Here is a 17,036-nt window from a genome sequence, read left to right on the forward strand (position 1 = left end):
TCCTAGGCACAGAGATGTTAATGGAAGATGTGTGTGGTGAATAATCTTGCGCGCACATAGACACCCAGGCACTGACACTGGAAAAGGGCCCTGCAGCCATCCGGAAAGATGTTTAAAATGTCTCTCTCTGCACTTGGAGCTTGTGTGACAAAGCCAGCCCAGATATCACAAAGAGAAACCCATAAAAGATGAGATGCTGCCTGAGTCACACAGCCCAGTGCTACCTTCTGAAAGGTTAACCCCCTGTGAACCCATCTGCATCTCCTCCACTGGACTACCAGCAACCTTTGCAGTGTACCCTGAAGGTCAGCAGCCTTGTGGTCAGTCAAGCCAAAAGGGGAGGCGAATTCCAGGAGGGAGGGTCCCTCTCTGAGTGGCCACCTCCCAGTTACAGTTGGCCACAGCCATAATCACTGCCAATACTTCTGGTTGCTTCCCCCAACTTACAGGCAGTACTTCCGTCCTGTCAGGGCTGAGCTTCAGCTAATTAGCCATCACCGGAGCCCTGGTGCAGGAGCCCAGATTACCCCTTCCCTTGGTAAAACCCATGGGAGGAGGCTAAGGGGAAGCAAAACTCTGAGATTTCTCCCATGTTGGTTGGTTAGGGGCCTGCCCCCCACAGAAGGAGCTGCTGGGTTGCCCCACAAAGCGTCTTGAGCCCAAGCCATCTGTCTAGAGGTTCTCTGCTTGAGCCCCCAGTAGCCACTGAAAGAGGGATTCCCCACTAAAGACTATGTCCCAGGCTAAATCTCCACAGGACAGCAGGTGTGGCTGGGGAAATGGTGTTCCGCTCCCCTGGCTGCCTCTTCCCTGCCCCACTCAATCAGGGTCACCCTCCATTTTATGCCCTCCCCTCCTCAATCCCAGCAATGGAGTGTCAGCCAAGAGGTCTGGCAGAAAAGAGGGAAGCTGATGCACACGTACGGCCACCACCATTTTCCTCACAGAGCTATGCCCCGAGAGAGCCTCTATGTGGACCAGGGGCCATGAGTTGGATATGAGGGGTCTGAGGGAGAGCAGGCAGAAGCACATCCCACCCATGCCTGGCAGGTTGCCCATAGCACCCAGATGAACAATATTTGTCATCATTGATGAGTGTTTGCCACAGGAGCCCATGGCCTCGCTCACTTCCGTGGAGCAATTGTGCGGCCTTTGGGATGCACCCAGATGGTACAAATGGGCATGTTGTAATTTTTCCCCAAGGTCTTCCTACATGGATGATTACATACACAGGCAGACAACTCTGGCACACACACAACTCCTATGAGCACCCATTTCATCCCTCCACTCCTTTCCACTCAGACCCTGCCAGCGCTTCTTACCCCTAAGCCTTTGAACATCTGATACCTTGTCCCCAGTCAGGCCCAGACAGCCCAGCTCCTTTCATAAAATATTGAATTCCAACTACTTGTAGGACTCCCACAATTCCTGTGAAAAATGAAACTTCACAGCAGCTTGAGCACAGCTGTACTACCAGGAAATCAGAAAGACGAGCACACCTCCACAGGTTCCCCACTCACTCGGTGGTCCTTTTATTTGTTTTCTTGACATCATACAGGGTGTTTGCTCCCAAAACATGTTAGCAGAATTTGAGTTAGTGTGAGTTATTATGGGGCCATTCACAGCCCCTCTGAGACAGAGGGAGAGCTCAAATGCAGCTGGGATGCAACCTAATACAAGTTCAATTTACCAGGACCCAATTCTGTGTGCTTTTCTCAAACTCCTATTGACTCCCCCACAGCAAGACCCACTGTCTTGCCTGGCTAAGGAGTGCATGATTGAGCTCCTCATGGGCCCTAGACACAATATTGATACACTAGCACAAATAAATACGGACTAAATAGCCTTCCAATAAATATAATGACAATTTAAAACATTCATGCTTTAAATATTTTAGTTTTTAAAAGATCATGTAATTCAGAAACCTAATCCAATAGGTAAACTAACCATTGTGTCCCTAGTACCAACCATCACATAAATAATGATCAATTGTATTTAACAGAAGCCCACAATGTCAGAAACTTAAATATTTTCACACTGCTACATTTGCTTCGGCCTTGACCCCATTCATTTGCTTCATACATTGTTCATAGTGTTGGAAAACCCGCCAGAAATAAATTTGCTTCTCAATGTTAGAGGTGGGCTCATTTTGTTCAATATCTTTAGGTCGTTGTGGAAGGTAGCATAAGACGTTATTTAGCAGGATCTTCAGCTGGGCTACATTAGCAACAATTGAGGTCTTGAAGCCAAAATCATTACACAATGAATAGAGAGTTTTGTTTTTTGATGAAACAGAGTCTAAAACAGAGTGGAAAATGTAGGAGGCGTTGCAATATGGGGCAAGCACTTTTTGATCAAATTTCAAGCAGTTTGGTATTTTTTCCATCATCATGTTGGTTGATGAGTTAGTCAGAGTGATAATTATCTGTGTAAAAGGCCGACATGTGTTCTAAATGGGGAGAAAGAGAGGAAAATGATCATTTATCATTTTAAGTTATTCCCTGGTAGTTTTCTACTTTGCATAAAGTTTCACACATGCTTAATTATATTAAGAGTTATAGTCCTTTTACTAAATACCTATTATGGTCATTTCTCGCTGCACTGCCTCTGATAGATAGTTAAGATTGCCCAACACTTTCTATCATATGACCCTGGTTTTAGTAGCTTATAACTTAGCCTGCATGGGAAATTTCAGCCCAAACAATGAATGTGGCAGTCACCCTCAGGCTGAGTAGTGCAGGGTTTTTAGCAAAAAGTATTCAGCCATTTCCAAAAATGAAAGTCAGGAAAAATAGTTTCTTTTGCCCTTAAAAAAAAAAACCAACCAAGTCTTTCACTGGAAAGCTCTAGGGCCTTCATGCTTTGGAGCGAGGAATTGAATTTTGGATCAGAGATGGGCCTTTTGCTGTTCCCATGGGGAGGGAATAAAGCACCCAAATTTGGCCAAGGTAGGAGCCTTTGAGGAAATAAAATCTCAATTTGCACATACTCCATAGCCTTGGTAGAGCTTGCCCGCTTCATTCTCCAAAGATTTCATCTGTAACGAACACCCTCCTGCCCCGCACAGCTCCTTCATGGTGACTGCAGAGTGCCTGTATCCTTACTGCTTGGGCAACTGAGCGTGCTGAGCAGGCCTTTCCGTGCAGCAGCTCCTCCTGACTGCACTGGTGCCAGGCACCGGCACTAAAGAGCAAGACGACCGGCTCTTGGGTCCGCTCAGTGCTCTCGCTGCTTGTGCCCAGGTAACGTGAAGGAGGAGGCTGTTTGACACAAATGCGGGGAGGGAACGAGCTGTACTGACTGACATGGAAGGGGCAGTTTGGCCCAAGGAGCCTGGAGAGGGGGAGGGGAACTATCTGGACAAAGCGATTGTGACGAGGCCAGGGGACGTCAAACTTCATTGCACTGTGACCCCTTCTGACAACAAACATTACTTCACGACCCCAGGAAGCCTGAGCCTGCCTAAGCCCCACTACCCTGAGGGGGGGGGGGGCAAAGCCCGAGCCTCACCTCTCTGGGCAGGGAGGCCCAAGATGAAGCTCAAAGTCTTCAGCCCTAGGAAGGGGCCAGCAACCTGAGCCCACTGCCCATGGCTGAAGCCCTCAGGCTTGGCTTCGGCCCTGGGCAGTGGGGCTCAGGCTTCAGCCCTGTGCCCCAGCAAGTCTAAGCCAGCCCTGGTGACCCCATTCAAAGGGGGTTGCAATCCACAGTTTGAGAACCGCGGGACTAAGGCGTGGGGGAAAGAGGCACAGGCAGGGAGCCAGGGTAGCGGGGGGAAGATTGGGGAAGGAGACTGGGAGCTGTGGGGCCAACCGGCACAGGGAAACAGAGTGGAGGGGGCAGGGAGATTGAGCTCAGGCAACGTGCAGGGGAGAGACTGGGACTGGGAGCCAGTGGTGGTGGGGAAGACAGATTGAGGAAGGAGCTGTAGGGGAGGGGAACTGGGACAAGGAACCGGTGGGGGGCAGGGAGAGGGGAGGGAAGGCTGAGATCAGACCAGGACCCTAGGGTGTGGGGCAGAAAGTGGGACTGGCCACACAAGGAGCTGGGAGTGGGAGAGGGGGCCCGTTAAAAGCTTGCAGAGTCAAGCACTCACTCAGAAGTGAGGTAGTTCTAGCAGGTTGAGACAGTGAAGCCCCAGCCCCTGGAACGACCGGGCCGGTGGACTTGCTGCGTCCTGACAGCGGTGATGCTGCTGTTCCAGGGGAGCCCCACAGGTCCGAGCAACGGGACCACGCCGGCTGCCTCAGACTAACTGAACGGTGTGCGCAATTTTAGGTCGTAGGTTGGTTACCTGTACGTGCCCTGCTTTGGAAGGGAAGCTGTGGTACGGGGGACTGTGCCTTTAAGGCCTAAGCTTCCCAGACAGGGGCTGGGCAGGGGGCTGGGAAGTACAGCCAGGTGGAACCCGTCCCAGAATAAAGCAGAGCTCTTGCAAGCACTATCAGCTCTGAGGGCTCACTGACCACCCCCCAGGTGATCAGGCAGCATGTGATGGTAGCCTGGGGGCCCAGGCTCCTTACAAGAAGACAGGTGAAAGACCTGGGGAGGTCTGTCCAGAGAAGCCTGGCAAAGGCCCAGCAGAGCTCCTCTGTTTGCAGGGGTCTGATGAGCTGATACAAGAGTAACTGAGGACATACCACCACCACCCCAAGGGATCTAGACTAGGGTGCCCAGCATCAGCAAGGACTGGGGGAAGAGCTCTCTGCTTCAGCCAGGTGGGGCCTGGCTGGAGCTTCCTGCAGTGAGAGACAAGAGCAGAAGCATTAAAAGGAAGAGTCTGGGGAAAGGGTAGCCAGCAGAAGCTGGGGGTTGGGAAAGAACTATCGAGTTTGGCCAAGGGCTGGAGCGACGGTGGAGGAATTTGTTTGGGTTTAAGCTGACATTTGAACTGCGATGTGTTTTAATAAACTAGCCCCCAAGAAGAAGTGTTCTTTGACTCACTAGGGACTTGGCACAGTTTTTAAGAAGCCAAAAAAGGCAGCAGTAGGTCTAACCCCTTTGTGCATATGCATTCTGACATAGTCTTTAATTACATGATCACATGTTGTTTTTTCCACAAGACTCAGGCTGGACCAGCTGTGGGGCTGAATCACGGTTATGCAATGAATAAAGCTGTTGTCTGCAGGACCCCTGCCTCATTTGTTGCCGAAGTTGGAAGGTGTGTGGTGAACAAGGCAGGAAGGCAGTTGAATGCCCCTCCGTGGAAATTGGATTCTATCCCTGCCCTGCCTTGCTATGTGATGCGAAGAAAGTAACTTAAATTTCACAGATGGTCACTAATTGGGTGGTTCTCATTTTCTAGGTGCCTAACATGAGACACCTTGGGCCAGAGCTGCAGCCGTGCTGAGTGCTCACAGCTGTTACTAAAGTCGATGAGAGCTGTGCATTGAAAATCAAGTGCTATGTAATGTTAAGCAGTCTGAAAAATTAGGCCCTACATGTCTCAAGTTGGGCACCCATAGTTAGTGGACACTCAATAATTCTGGCCTTAAATTCTGTGCGTCTGTTCCCCAGCAGTAAAATGAGGTGATGATGATAACCCCTCCTCTCACATGTGTTGTGAAAATAAACAAATGTTTGTGAATAGCTCAGGTATTCCAGTAAGAGCCCTGTAGAAACACTCAGGAGGAAATTAAAAATTCTGTGTTCAGTGCAAGTTAGAGTGTGAGACAAATAAGTGAGGGGGCCACACACTGAGTGAGGAGGCTAAAAATAAATACAGAATAACTATCCAGCCTCTGGATGAGGCAGGGGTTCCTGTGGGAATAATATAATATGTAATTGTGATTAAAGCCTGTATCAGACATCCGCACAAAGGGGCCAAATGAAGATTGCATAGGCAGCCTTAATTCTGGCGCTTTTGAGCACTGGACTTTACAACCTTATGTTCTTCTAATTTTTTTTAAGCTCTAACTTCCTCTTTAAAAGAACAACAAACTAAAATAACAGAATTTCTGTCCTATGGAATGATATCGACCTTCAACTTATGTCATCAGCAAGGATCCAACCTTTTCAGCTGCAGTATGGCCCCCTATGCTTGAGCTAACAGTAACAGGTAGCTGTAGGAAGCTGTTGTGCTCTGATCAGCAATTAGAGCGGGTTCCACAGGTTTCACAGTTACTTACTGAAAGCAGAGGAATGTAGAGATGCTGCACTCCTGGGTTCAACTCCAGGTTCTGGAGGGCAGTGTCTCTCATCATTAGAGACACTTCTACCCATCCCATTTCTATGCCCTTCTGCTCCTGCCTGCACCTCCCAGGTCCCTGTCCCGCTCTCCTATCTACCCCACCGTCTTCATCTCCTGTCCCTTTGCTCCTATTCTACCAGCTCTACCTATAATATACACATTATAGTACCAAATTTTGAACTTTAAAAGTATTTTACTGAAAGTCCTAAATTCAGAGGCTTTCCTTAAGCACAAAACTTTCCACGCAGTGAACCTACTGGAAGCGAAATTTGAAAAGCCTGTCATTTCCTTTCTAGACTTTGCAGGCTTTACTGCCTTGGAAAGTGACAATACCATAAAACTCTAGTTAACATTAAAAAAATATAATAATTACAGTGTCTCCATTGTTTACTGGAACACAAAAAGCCCGTTCTCTTTTCTTTTGAGATGACTGTTTCTAATTGTCTTTACAATTTTTTATAATTGTTTTCTGCACAGATTGAAAGGAAAAATAGACAATAAATAAGAACTGTAGTGAACTTACATAGGATTTAAACAGTGCGGTAGCCTTGTCTTCTAATTCAGAGAACACTGTCAGCGGCTTTGAGAATGAAGGGGCCAGTAAACAGAAGTGGAAAATTATAAATCCATTGATTTCTGTGTACAAAGGGGAAAAAATACAATGAATACAGGCTAAAACCTCTTACTATTTCTTTCACACAATCTTTGGTTTTCCATTCTTTGCTAAGCCTGCTAAGGCACAATTACTCCAACCTGCTATCAATTTAAACTTGGTCAGCACATAACATGAATGGCAAACCATGGTAAGGTAAAGTGAAAACGCACCTGTCTGGAGGTTCATGGCACGCAGAGAGGAGCAGTTGAACAGACCAGAAGCTGATTGCCTTCAGTTTTCTAGTAAATTTTTGGCTTGTGTGTCTCTGCCATGGCCTGCAGAGTTGTATTTAAATGCTACTAATCTGCGACATTTAGTGCAAGCAAACAGGAAACTTTGATTTTAATCTGGTTTGTACTTTCAGTTATTTGCCTAAAAGAATATCTATCTATCTATCTCTTTTCATCAGTAGATCTCAAATAGCTTTACAACGGAAGTAACTACCATTATCCCCATTTTCCAGATGGGAAATCTGAGGCACAGAGACAGGAAATGACTGCTAACAGGCCAGTGGCTAGACTGGAACTAGGCCACAAGTGTCTATTGCTGTAGCCACTAGGTCACATTGCCTCTCTCAGGCTGGTATAATTTGGTACTTTTTGCTAAGCAGGATGGGAGCATACATTATATCGTTACACATTTGTTTAAGCAATTATATAGCTCTTATTCAGATTTGTAGTTTTATATTAGAAAATGGTGAATGAGGCATTTCTTATTTACTAGATGATTAGTATGTTTTTATTAATGATTGTGTCAAACTGCAAGTGGATGGAAATGGGAATTTAATTCAAATGCACAAAAGCAGCATTTTAAAATTGTTTTATTAGTTACATAAAACTACCTTTAATTATACTATATATGTAAGGGATGGGAGTATGTTTATCACAACGTGCTTTGCATTAAAACTAAATAAGTAACTAATTAACTAAAGGAAGTATTATCCATAGTAATTGATTTGCTTCTTGTTACCATGTCCTTCGAGAGTTTAGCGCTGGCAGATCGCATCCTCTCATGCCTTGTTTTGTTTATAGTTTGGAAGAGGAAAACAAGCTTTCCTGCTTTTTCAACTGCCAGTTGGTTTCTCAACTTTGAATGATACTGAGTTAGTTGAACGAACCTAAATGAAGAAAATATTCTTTCTACATATGCAGAAAAAGCTACTGCCATCAAAAGCTGGCTTAGCACTTCAACAAACACTGGTTTCAGGTGCTGAGCCAGTGACTTCCACCAACTGGCTTGCCTTTCAGCTGACCAAGAATCCAATTTAAATGCAAGGTTTCAAGATACGTTTACATGTCTATACTTCAGCGCAGCACACATTCCCCTCTGATCTTCTTTCAGCAAGGATTTCCCAGTGTTTACAGAGTGTCTCTAATGTACAGTATGTGTCACTGGGAATCCTCAGCGTTCGGGGAGAATGGCACACCTCAATCCTTTCAAAAGCCTTCAGAACCCTGTCAGAAAACAAGCAGGTGGGAGTCTCTATAGCTAGCAGTATTCCAGCTCTTGGGTTAATAGTTCATTCAGTGGCTGGTGAAACAGAAATCTGTATCCTGTGTCCAAAGTGCCCCAGCTGTTGGGATCAGCGACTAAAATAGCCACTCCCTGGATTTCCATGAGCCTCGTACAGGGCACTATATTTTCCCTGTAAGCCTAGCTCAGTCAGGTAAGAATGTACAAACCCTCATCTCTCTAGCTGAGCCAGACCCCCAGGTTGAAGCAGTTACCTAATAGCAAAATGTAAGTTCCAAAGTTTTCGTAGGCCCTCAGGGTGACAAATACACCCCTGCCAGCCTTCCCTCTGACTCCATAAAATACACAGCAGTCGGCCTAGCATTATCTCAGTGGAGAGCTTCCCCGGTTCATAGGTGCTAGAACTAGGGGTGTGGGGGTGCTGCAGCACCCCTGGCTTGAAGTGGTTTCCATTATATACAGGGTTTTACAGTTTGGTTCAATGGCTCTTAGAACCCCCACTATAAAAATTGTTCCAACACCCCTGCCCCAGTTAGTAAAGCTGGAATACCCCGGACCTGTGTCCAGCGTTGGACAGAGATTGGGACCCAGCCCCCACTGCAGACATATCTCTCGATCCAGCCACTGAGTCCATGGGGCTGTTTTTACAGGTGGTGATTACAGCATCTGACCGGCCAGGGCTTGAGCTCCTATCCAGCTTCAGAGACAGCTACCTAGAATGGCCGTTTGCTGCTATATCCAACGTTCCCAGTGTTTTTTGGGCTCTTCCTGCTGAGCCAGCCTGCCCTGTACTCTGCAGTTAAGCAGAGACACAGTATATGCCAACAAAAATCTATGTCTCCTCTCTGCTGCTCAGGGCCATCCTTAGCCATAGGCAGATTAGGCAGCCACGTAGGGCACCAGTATGTCTGGGGCACCACTCTGCCGGGATCCTGGATGGACAGGAAGCAGTGGCGCATGTAAGAGCAGGGCTGGGTCCTAGAAAGAGCCGAATGCAGCACAGTCTGAGGGAGGGGATTGGCTGCTGGGGTCTCTGGGAAGGGGAGGGGGTCCGTTGGGCTGGCAGTGGTACCCATTGGCCTGTGATCGGACCTGAGGGTTTGCTGCTGCTGTTGCCGCCACTCTGCACCCCAAGAGGTGGATTTTGGGGTCCTGCAGTTTTCCACCTATCTCCTCCTCTACTGCAGCTGTTGGACCAGCAGGCTGGAGGGTGAGCCAAGCATGAAAGCAGGACTGTGTTGCCATTTAGATTGTCATTTAACAACTTTGTTTGCCAAAAATGCTTGCTAACAATCCTGAATCCAATTTCAATATTTAAAACAGAAAATTCAGTTGTTGACAATTATTTTTAATGTTGTGATCGATAAAGCAATATCTGCCATTGATGAAAGGTTTAATACCTTACGAGCACACCATGAACAGTTTGGAATTTTGTATGACATAACTAAATTCATTAAAAAATTCAACCTCAGATTTCATCTGTGGGCTCATCTGCGCCTTCATATTCTGCTTGCCGTTTTTTCCTTGAAACTTGTGTCACGTTTGAACATGGAAATTTTGGTTCTGCACCGAGTGCTGGTGTAAGCTCTCTTGCTGTAACCTGTGCTTCTTTGAATCCTTTTTCTTTGTATTTCACTAAAAAGCCTCGTGTGTTGTTTAGTAAGATAAGTGTTGACATAACTAAATTCAACTAAATAGGAAAACAAGAGCAGCAAATGACAAAGTGCAAGAACCTAGAGAGCCTCCTGAAGCACGGTGATAGTTTTGATTTAAATGGACTGTACAAAGAATTGAGTACATTGTCATCAATGTTACCACATGCAAAATCGGTGACGGACATTGTACAGTTTATTCATACCAGCAAACTTGATGACATATATCCTAATGTGTACATTGCCACTCATAGACTACTGACAATTCCTGTAACAGTAGCATCAGGAGAACGGAGTTTCTCAAAACTAAAGCTCATTAAAAACTATCTCCGTTCTCCAATGAGTCAGGAGCGATTGACTGGTCTTGCTATTCTTGCAATCGGACAAGACATCACTTTGTCTTTGTCATACAATGACATTATTACTGATTTTGCAGCCAAAAAAGCCAGAAAGATCGCTTTTAATTAAAAACAAATCCTTGTTTCAATACCTCTTCATAGAAATTTCTAATAAAATGTTGACAAATTTTAAAAATTATATTATTTGCATCATTCTGTCAATAAATCAGAATTTTTTTATAGCGCTACTTCTTTAGTGCTAGTCCATCAGCATTACAGTGTGCTTAATTAAGTTAAACTGTTTCTCATAAAGTGCCTGTGGCAAGTTTTCCAATACTGTAAGCTTATGTTTGGGTTCCTAAGAGCAAGTCAGGCATAGGGGCACCAGTTTAATAATCTCGCCTAGGGCACCATAAAGCCTAAAGACGGCCCAGTGCTGCTTCTCTCCCTGCAATTTAAAAACCAAATTACTGCAGTATAAAGCATGTGGGTTACAAGCTGAACTAGTTTCATTGCAAAACCCTGTATCCCAGTTTGCAGACCAGGTATGATGAGGGATGCAACAGGATTTCCAGCTAGCTGGTTACCCTCTTTATGTCTCACTGAACATTAATGTCACCAAAAATTCACAGGCCTGTGAATGCACTGTATTAAAGGGGTTGAACTGCCAGCCACTGATTGTGATCTTGGCTTCTCTGTTTGTTCATTTTGTACATTCACAGCTCATTTCTATGACCTATTTTGATGCAACATTAATCTCTACACAGAGGGGAAAGCTTTGCCATAGCTAGAGAAGGTGGAGTCTCACTGCATAGTGTCAAGGTGGCACATACAGGGCCTGATCCAGATTGCACCTCACTGTAAACCCTGAGCACCACCACTAAAATAAAGTCACACTCGCACAAGGGACCTCAGGGTCAGGCCCATAGTCCCCTTGATCATACCACTGATGTCTGTTTTCAAAGGACTGATCCAGATGGCCTGGGAAACAAGGTTGGACCTAGGAAGTTCTCATATACAGCAACAGGGGCAAATCTCTCCCAGTGGATGGAGAGGGGAGGGCCTGAAGAGAGCAGGATTGGGGTAATTTTGATGTTTGGGGGCAGGCAATGGGGGAAGGCAGTCCTTTCTTTTCACTAGCATGGATGGGGGGGCCCACCAGGGACAGGGCCATGATGTGGGCAGGGCCAGTGGTTTCACAGCCACATAGAGTGCCCCAGCTGCATCTTCCCACTACCTGCTGGAAAGTCTTGATCAAGATGATCTTAAAGAAAAAAGTTTACTGGAAAGGATGCAAGGGCCTCTTTGGAGTGGCCTGGGGTGGGGGATTCCAGACTGACTGCTGCAGAATTGTCTCCCAACAAACCCATGTGTTCAGGCTGGATGTAGGAACCAGAATTTGAGTCATAGTTAGGACAGCTTTTATCAGAACTGCGTCACTCTAACCAAACGCATTGGTGCTGCATGGAAATTAGATGGAATTTTCATTCTACTGCACTAGACGAGTCGTTTCCTACTGTCCAAAAGTGCTCGGGGGGGATGTGTATGTGTGTGGAAGAACTCTGCTGTGACATTGCTGCTTTTTGCCTTGTGATCTGTAGATGAAGTAGGGAATGATCTGCCTAGTCATCGGATGGTTTTAAAATGTACGGACAATGCAACAAGAAAAAGGCATTAGAAAACTGCTAGTGAGAAAACAATAAAAGGCAGCGAATTTCTTTGAACTCCTGGAGTTAAGCAAGAAAATATGAAGTGATATGCAGGAACTAAAAGAAAATGAATCAGTGAGGGACAGAACCTTAAAAGGAAATGACAGATTAGAGCACAGATGTGAGATAACCAGTCTAAGAAGAACTGAGGTGAAAGACGGTGAAAGGCAAGAACTTTTTCTTTAGTGTCAGCTTGATCAAGTCTTTCCATTTTCCCCAAATCAGAAAATGTGACCCAAAACTGAAGGCCTGACCTACTTATGAGGGGGAAAGAGAAACACCAGAGCTCCTTGGGAAATACCCCGCTCAATGAGATTAAATCTCCAAAAGGACGGTTTCTGAGTATGTGGCCACACAGATCCAGAAAAGGAGAACTGAAGAAATGGCCTCGAGACAGGAAATTTCTAAAGAAAAGGGACGCAAAGTAGAATAGGAAAATAGTCTCTCTGTTACCCTGGTGTAAGGTGATGAAATTACTCCAGAGTCAGGAAGGAATTTCTCCCCCAATGTACAACTGGCCAGCTGAATTCTGGGGTTTTTGTTGTTTTGGTTTGTTTGTTTTTTACCCCATCAGAGACGGGTCTCAACTTGAGTCAGGACAGTGGCCACGGACATAAAATCTTCTTCCTTAGATGCCTAGATGGTGACTCTTGCTCACATGGTCAGGGTCCAGCTGATTGCCAGACTTGGGGTCAGGTATATGGTCTGTATTTTAAATAATATGAACATTGAAGAATTATTCTTGAAACTAGATGGGCAGAAAATACCAAAAACATGACATTTAAAGTATCTAGGTTCCAGAACCCTGGAAAATGGGGAAATGGAGGATGAAAATAAGAACTAGGATAATAGATACCTGGCTCAAATTGACAGAGTTAAGTGGCGTAGTATGTGACAGGGAGATATCATAAAGATGAAAAGAGAAAGTCTATACAACAGTGGCCCCATACAGTTTTAATGTGTGGCACTGATTGTTGGGCAACAAAGAAGGAACATAAGCAAATGAACTGTTCCACAGAAAAGTGAATGTTGAGATGGATAAGGTCTATATGCAAGAAAAACCATGTGAGGAATGTGTGAGTTAGAGACCTGCTCAGAAGTAATACTAATACAAGAAAAAATGAGGGAATGCAAGCTCAGATGGTTTGGTTAAGTACAATGCAGTGCTGACAACTATGTAGGTGAGAGAGTTCTACAGATTAAGGATGAAGGAAAAAGAGAGGCTGACCCAAGAAGAAGGGGTGGGATGTCATAAAGGAAGACGTGGTATAATAAAGGCTATGGCATTGGACAGAGGACTTTGGAGGGAGAGGACTCATAAAGGGGATCCCATTTGTTGGGATTAACACAAAGAAGACAAAGACAGGAATATCTGAGCCTCAGGATGGCATGAAAGTCTTGCAGTGAACATTTTGAAAGACTTCATAGCCATTGTGTGTTTTGAGGAAGGCAGTTATTTCTTCTAAGAGAGACTATGGACATCAAGGCTTTCCCAGCATTGCGACCATCAGAGCAAGTCCTTGTCCTGAAAGAGTCAATCAAAGCTGACAGGGACCCGTAAGTGAAGGGCTGTAACTCTTTTCATCTTGTGCTACGCAAATGTAACTTACTAGGCTTTAACTCTTAGGGTGCTGTTATTTTTCAAGCTGTCAAATTAATGCTTTAGGACGGAGGCTCACAAACTTTTTGGGTGCAGCTGTTCCACTTTGCCAGATTAAGAGCTGAGTTGGACCAACCAGTGGCCTGTGGGCACCCATCATGTGAGCCCATCTGACCCAGGCTGCAGAACACAGCAAGGAGAGCTATCTAAGGTACTTCTATGGACCCCCTCTTGAGACCCTCACACTCTGTAACATACATAACCTCCCAACACCCATGTGAAGCAGGGCATTGCTCCCAACACCCTGTTTTGCTGGTGGGGAACTGAGTTACAGAGAAGCTAAGGCCATTGAAATCAATGGAAGTTGGAAATCTAAACACCTTTGACGATCTGGGCCTAACCGATTTGCCCAAGGTCACAAACAAAGGAATTGAACCTTGGTCTCCCATGCCCTGGCTAGTTCCCTAATCATTGGACCAGCCCCTCTCTTTTTGAGACGGGAAAGCAAGAGAGCTCCCAGTGCTGCAGGCAGGTCTGAGACGGGGAAGTAGAAGAGTGCCTGTAATTCAGCAGGGCAGGTCTGATCTGGGAAGATGGGATAGCGAGTAAAGGTGTTGTGTGCTCAGGCTGTTTAATTATTTTCCATCCAGTCTGTGGGTATCCTGCACGTCTTTCATTTCACAATGTACCATCAAAACATACCTCTTCTGCTGCTCGGCTTCACTTCCAAGGCCCTACCCGGCCTATCTCCACCCTACCCATCACCTCTCATTCATGAGCAAGCTGTCGACTCCTGCCTCTGATCAGCCCCTGAAGCCAACCTCCACCACACTCTTGTTAACGTTTCAAACAAGCACTTAGGTGGAGCTCCCTGCAAACATCTGTAAAGTTGCCTCTTCATCCTCCTTCAACCCCACCCCTCCTCAAAACTCTCCTTTGCTGTGATGCCAACCGAAAATTTGACAATGATTAGGCTGCTGGTGTGCTGAGACCCCTGCTTATTATGCTGACCAATGGTGTCTCGATGTTTCCTTGCACTCCCCCATCTGACTGCACTGTATCATCTGTTGTCTATTGTCTTGTACTTAACTTGTAACCTCTTTGGGGCAGGAATCATTTTTTTGTTTGATGTTTGTACGGCACCTCGCAGAGTGGAGTCCTGGTCTATGAGTAGGGCCCTGATGAGCTCTGGTAAAACAGATAATAAATAACTGGCTCTGATCCAGAAAATCTCTCCGTGCTACTGATGCTCTTTGGTGTTTCAGCTTCTCAGAGATGAATAGCAGGATTCACTACATTACACTCAACTGGGGATAAGCTATTGGTATGGTTCTTCCACCCCAAACCACTATCTTGTGTGTATGCGGCTCCCTTTGCACATCCTTCCATAGCTATCTGCAATAAGCAATGCTGTGTCATGCTGATAAGATGACAGATCAGCATCTGTCCTGGAGAGCTGCCTAACTGGGAGGTACAATGTTCCCCTGTGTAGCCCCTATGTACAGTAGAGTAATTGAAAACTGATCCACTGGCGTTTTATGGACAATTAAAAGCTTGTTTGAAAGATCCCTAAAGAGGGGAATTTTTGAAGCTCACAATCTAGAGTATTCATTTTACTATTAATTAGACCAAGAACTTCCGGAAAGAAGCCCAAGTCTTTCTAGTTGTACTATAAATTGTCTAGCATGATTTGCTGTGCAGTAGAAATATTTGATAATCGAAAATAATCCCAAGTGGCCCAACTCATCCTCACATTTGACTGTGTAGCTGGGTTCTTTGCTGGCGCCTTGTGACGCCACGCATTCCAGGCTGAAAAGCAGAGGGGTTGGACAGCTGCTGGACTGTGGTGGAGCTAATAAGGGGCCAGAGGGGCTATCGTCTCTCCCCCAGCAGCCTTTAGGTGTGTGGGTGGCACTTTTTCAAGTATACTATGCAACTGACAAAAAGAGGTGTACAACACGAATATTCATGCTGGGCTGGGGAGCAAATTCGCCCTGCTCTCACCTGACTGCTACAGCTCCTGTCCCGGGGGCCTGGCTCCTACTCTGGCCATTACAATGTGGTGCATGGGGACCCTGTGCACTATGTTACAATGCCCTCCATCATGATGGAACGGTGGCCAGTCCAAATCCGAATGGCACTGTGACCCCATGCCGCAGGTCACAATGCCCAGCGTGGAGAGTCAGTCCCAGCCCCACAGGAGCTGCTACTGCCGGGTGAGTGTGGGGCAGGCTCATTCTCCGTCCCACTACCCATTGCCCCCAGGTTGCAAAACCTGGCTCGGCCACTACTGCTACTTGAGCACATGTGTTTTTAAAGCTACAAGCAGTACATGTTATACTCCCCACAGCCAACCACCCTGTCTCCACAAGTACAGAAACACCACTGGTCACATTACAGTAGCAGGGAGTGGGGGCGGGGGGGGCAAGAAGGGGGAATGGATGCCACAAGCTGACATCATCAATACTGTGTCGTTTTGCTCTGCAGTATTTTACTACAGTCCTATAAACCTTGATTTAATTGCAAGGGAAAAGCCAGAGCAAATCTCCTCCTAATCGATCTCAAACCTGGATCCAGTTGTCCGATAACTTCTCTGTCAGGGAATGTATTCTCCCCACCCCATATATTTTCACATTTGTATTTACTGGTTAATCAGTTTGTGGCCCATCATTTAACCTACTCCACAGCTTCGAGCCCTTTGTGAAGTCCTGCTCCCTCAAGCTCTCTGGATCTCATACTCAATAATTGCTGCGGCGTTTTCAATCACTTCATAAAGAAGCAACCAACCAACCTTCAAAAGGCCTTTGATTCCTTCACTGGATAGTTCACTGCATGCACTGTAGATACTGCAATAAACAATTCCACTGGAGGCGAGAGCATATACAGCTGGTCACTGCGCGGCGAGGAATAAAACGGCCGAGCAAGTGCGGGAACACACGCACAGGGCACCAACGCGGGCTGTTGTACGCTCAGCTGCGGTGCGGTGGCAATGTGGGTGCAGAGACCCTGTGGGGGCAGATGCCGTGTGACGAGAGCGCCTGGGCAGGCGCGTGCGGCCTGCGCCGTGGGCAGATCCGTTGCCACCGCCAAGTGCAGGGAGGTGCTGCGGTTGCAATCACAGGTGCTGGACGTGGGGGCCTGCTGCACCCCCTGGCTCGTAGAGGTGCCCCTCCTGGACAGGCTTTACAGTTTGGTTCGGGGGCTCCCAGCACCCCCCACTCCACAAACTGTTCCAGCAGCCCTGGGGGCAACGTGCGTGCACAGGGGTTTCGGCTGCCACGCGCCTGCAGAGACCCCGCGCGGGCGGGGCCGCGCGGGTTGGCGGCGCCCGCGCTCCGGGCTACCGTTGCCCTGGACGCGGCGGCGGCGGGGAGCGGGACGGGGGGCGGGGCGCCGCGCCGCACCGCACCGCGGCCAGG

The 17,036-nt window shown here is 46.8% G+C and overlaps 1 long non-coding RNA gene across 1 annotated transcript; it reads right to left on the minus strand.

Annotated features, from left to right (window-relative positions):
- Window positions 1-1,509: 1,509 nt before the first annotated feature.
- On the minus strand, window positions 1,510-16,963 carry LOC140898716 (uncharacterized). Its single transcript, XR_012155072.1, has 3 exons — window positions 16,409-16,963; window positions 6,714-6,826; window positions 1,510-2,449 (listed from the first exon to the last, which is right to left on the minus strand). It is a non-coding gene; the product is annotated as an uncharacterized lncRNA (long non-coding RNA).
- Between the last annotated feature and the right edge of the window lie 73 nt (window positions 16,964-17,036).

Source organism: Lepidochelys kempii, chromosome 15 (genome assembly GCF_965140265.1).
Source record: "Lepidochelys kempii isolate rLepKem1 chromosome 15, rLepKem1.hap2, whole genome shotgun sequence".
NCBI lineage: Eukaryota > Metazoa > Chordata > Testudines > Cheloniidae > Lepidochelys > Lepidochelys kempii.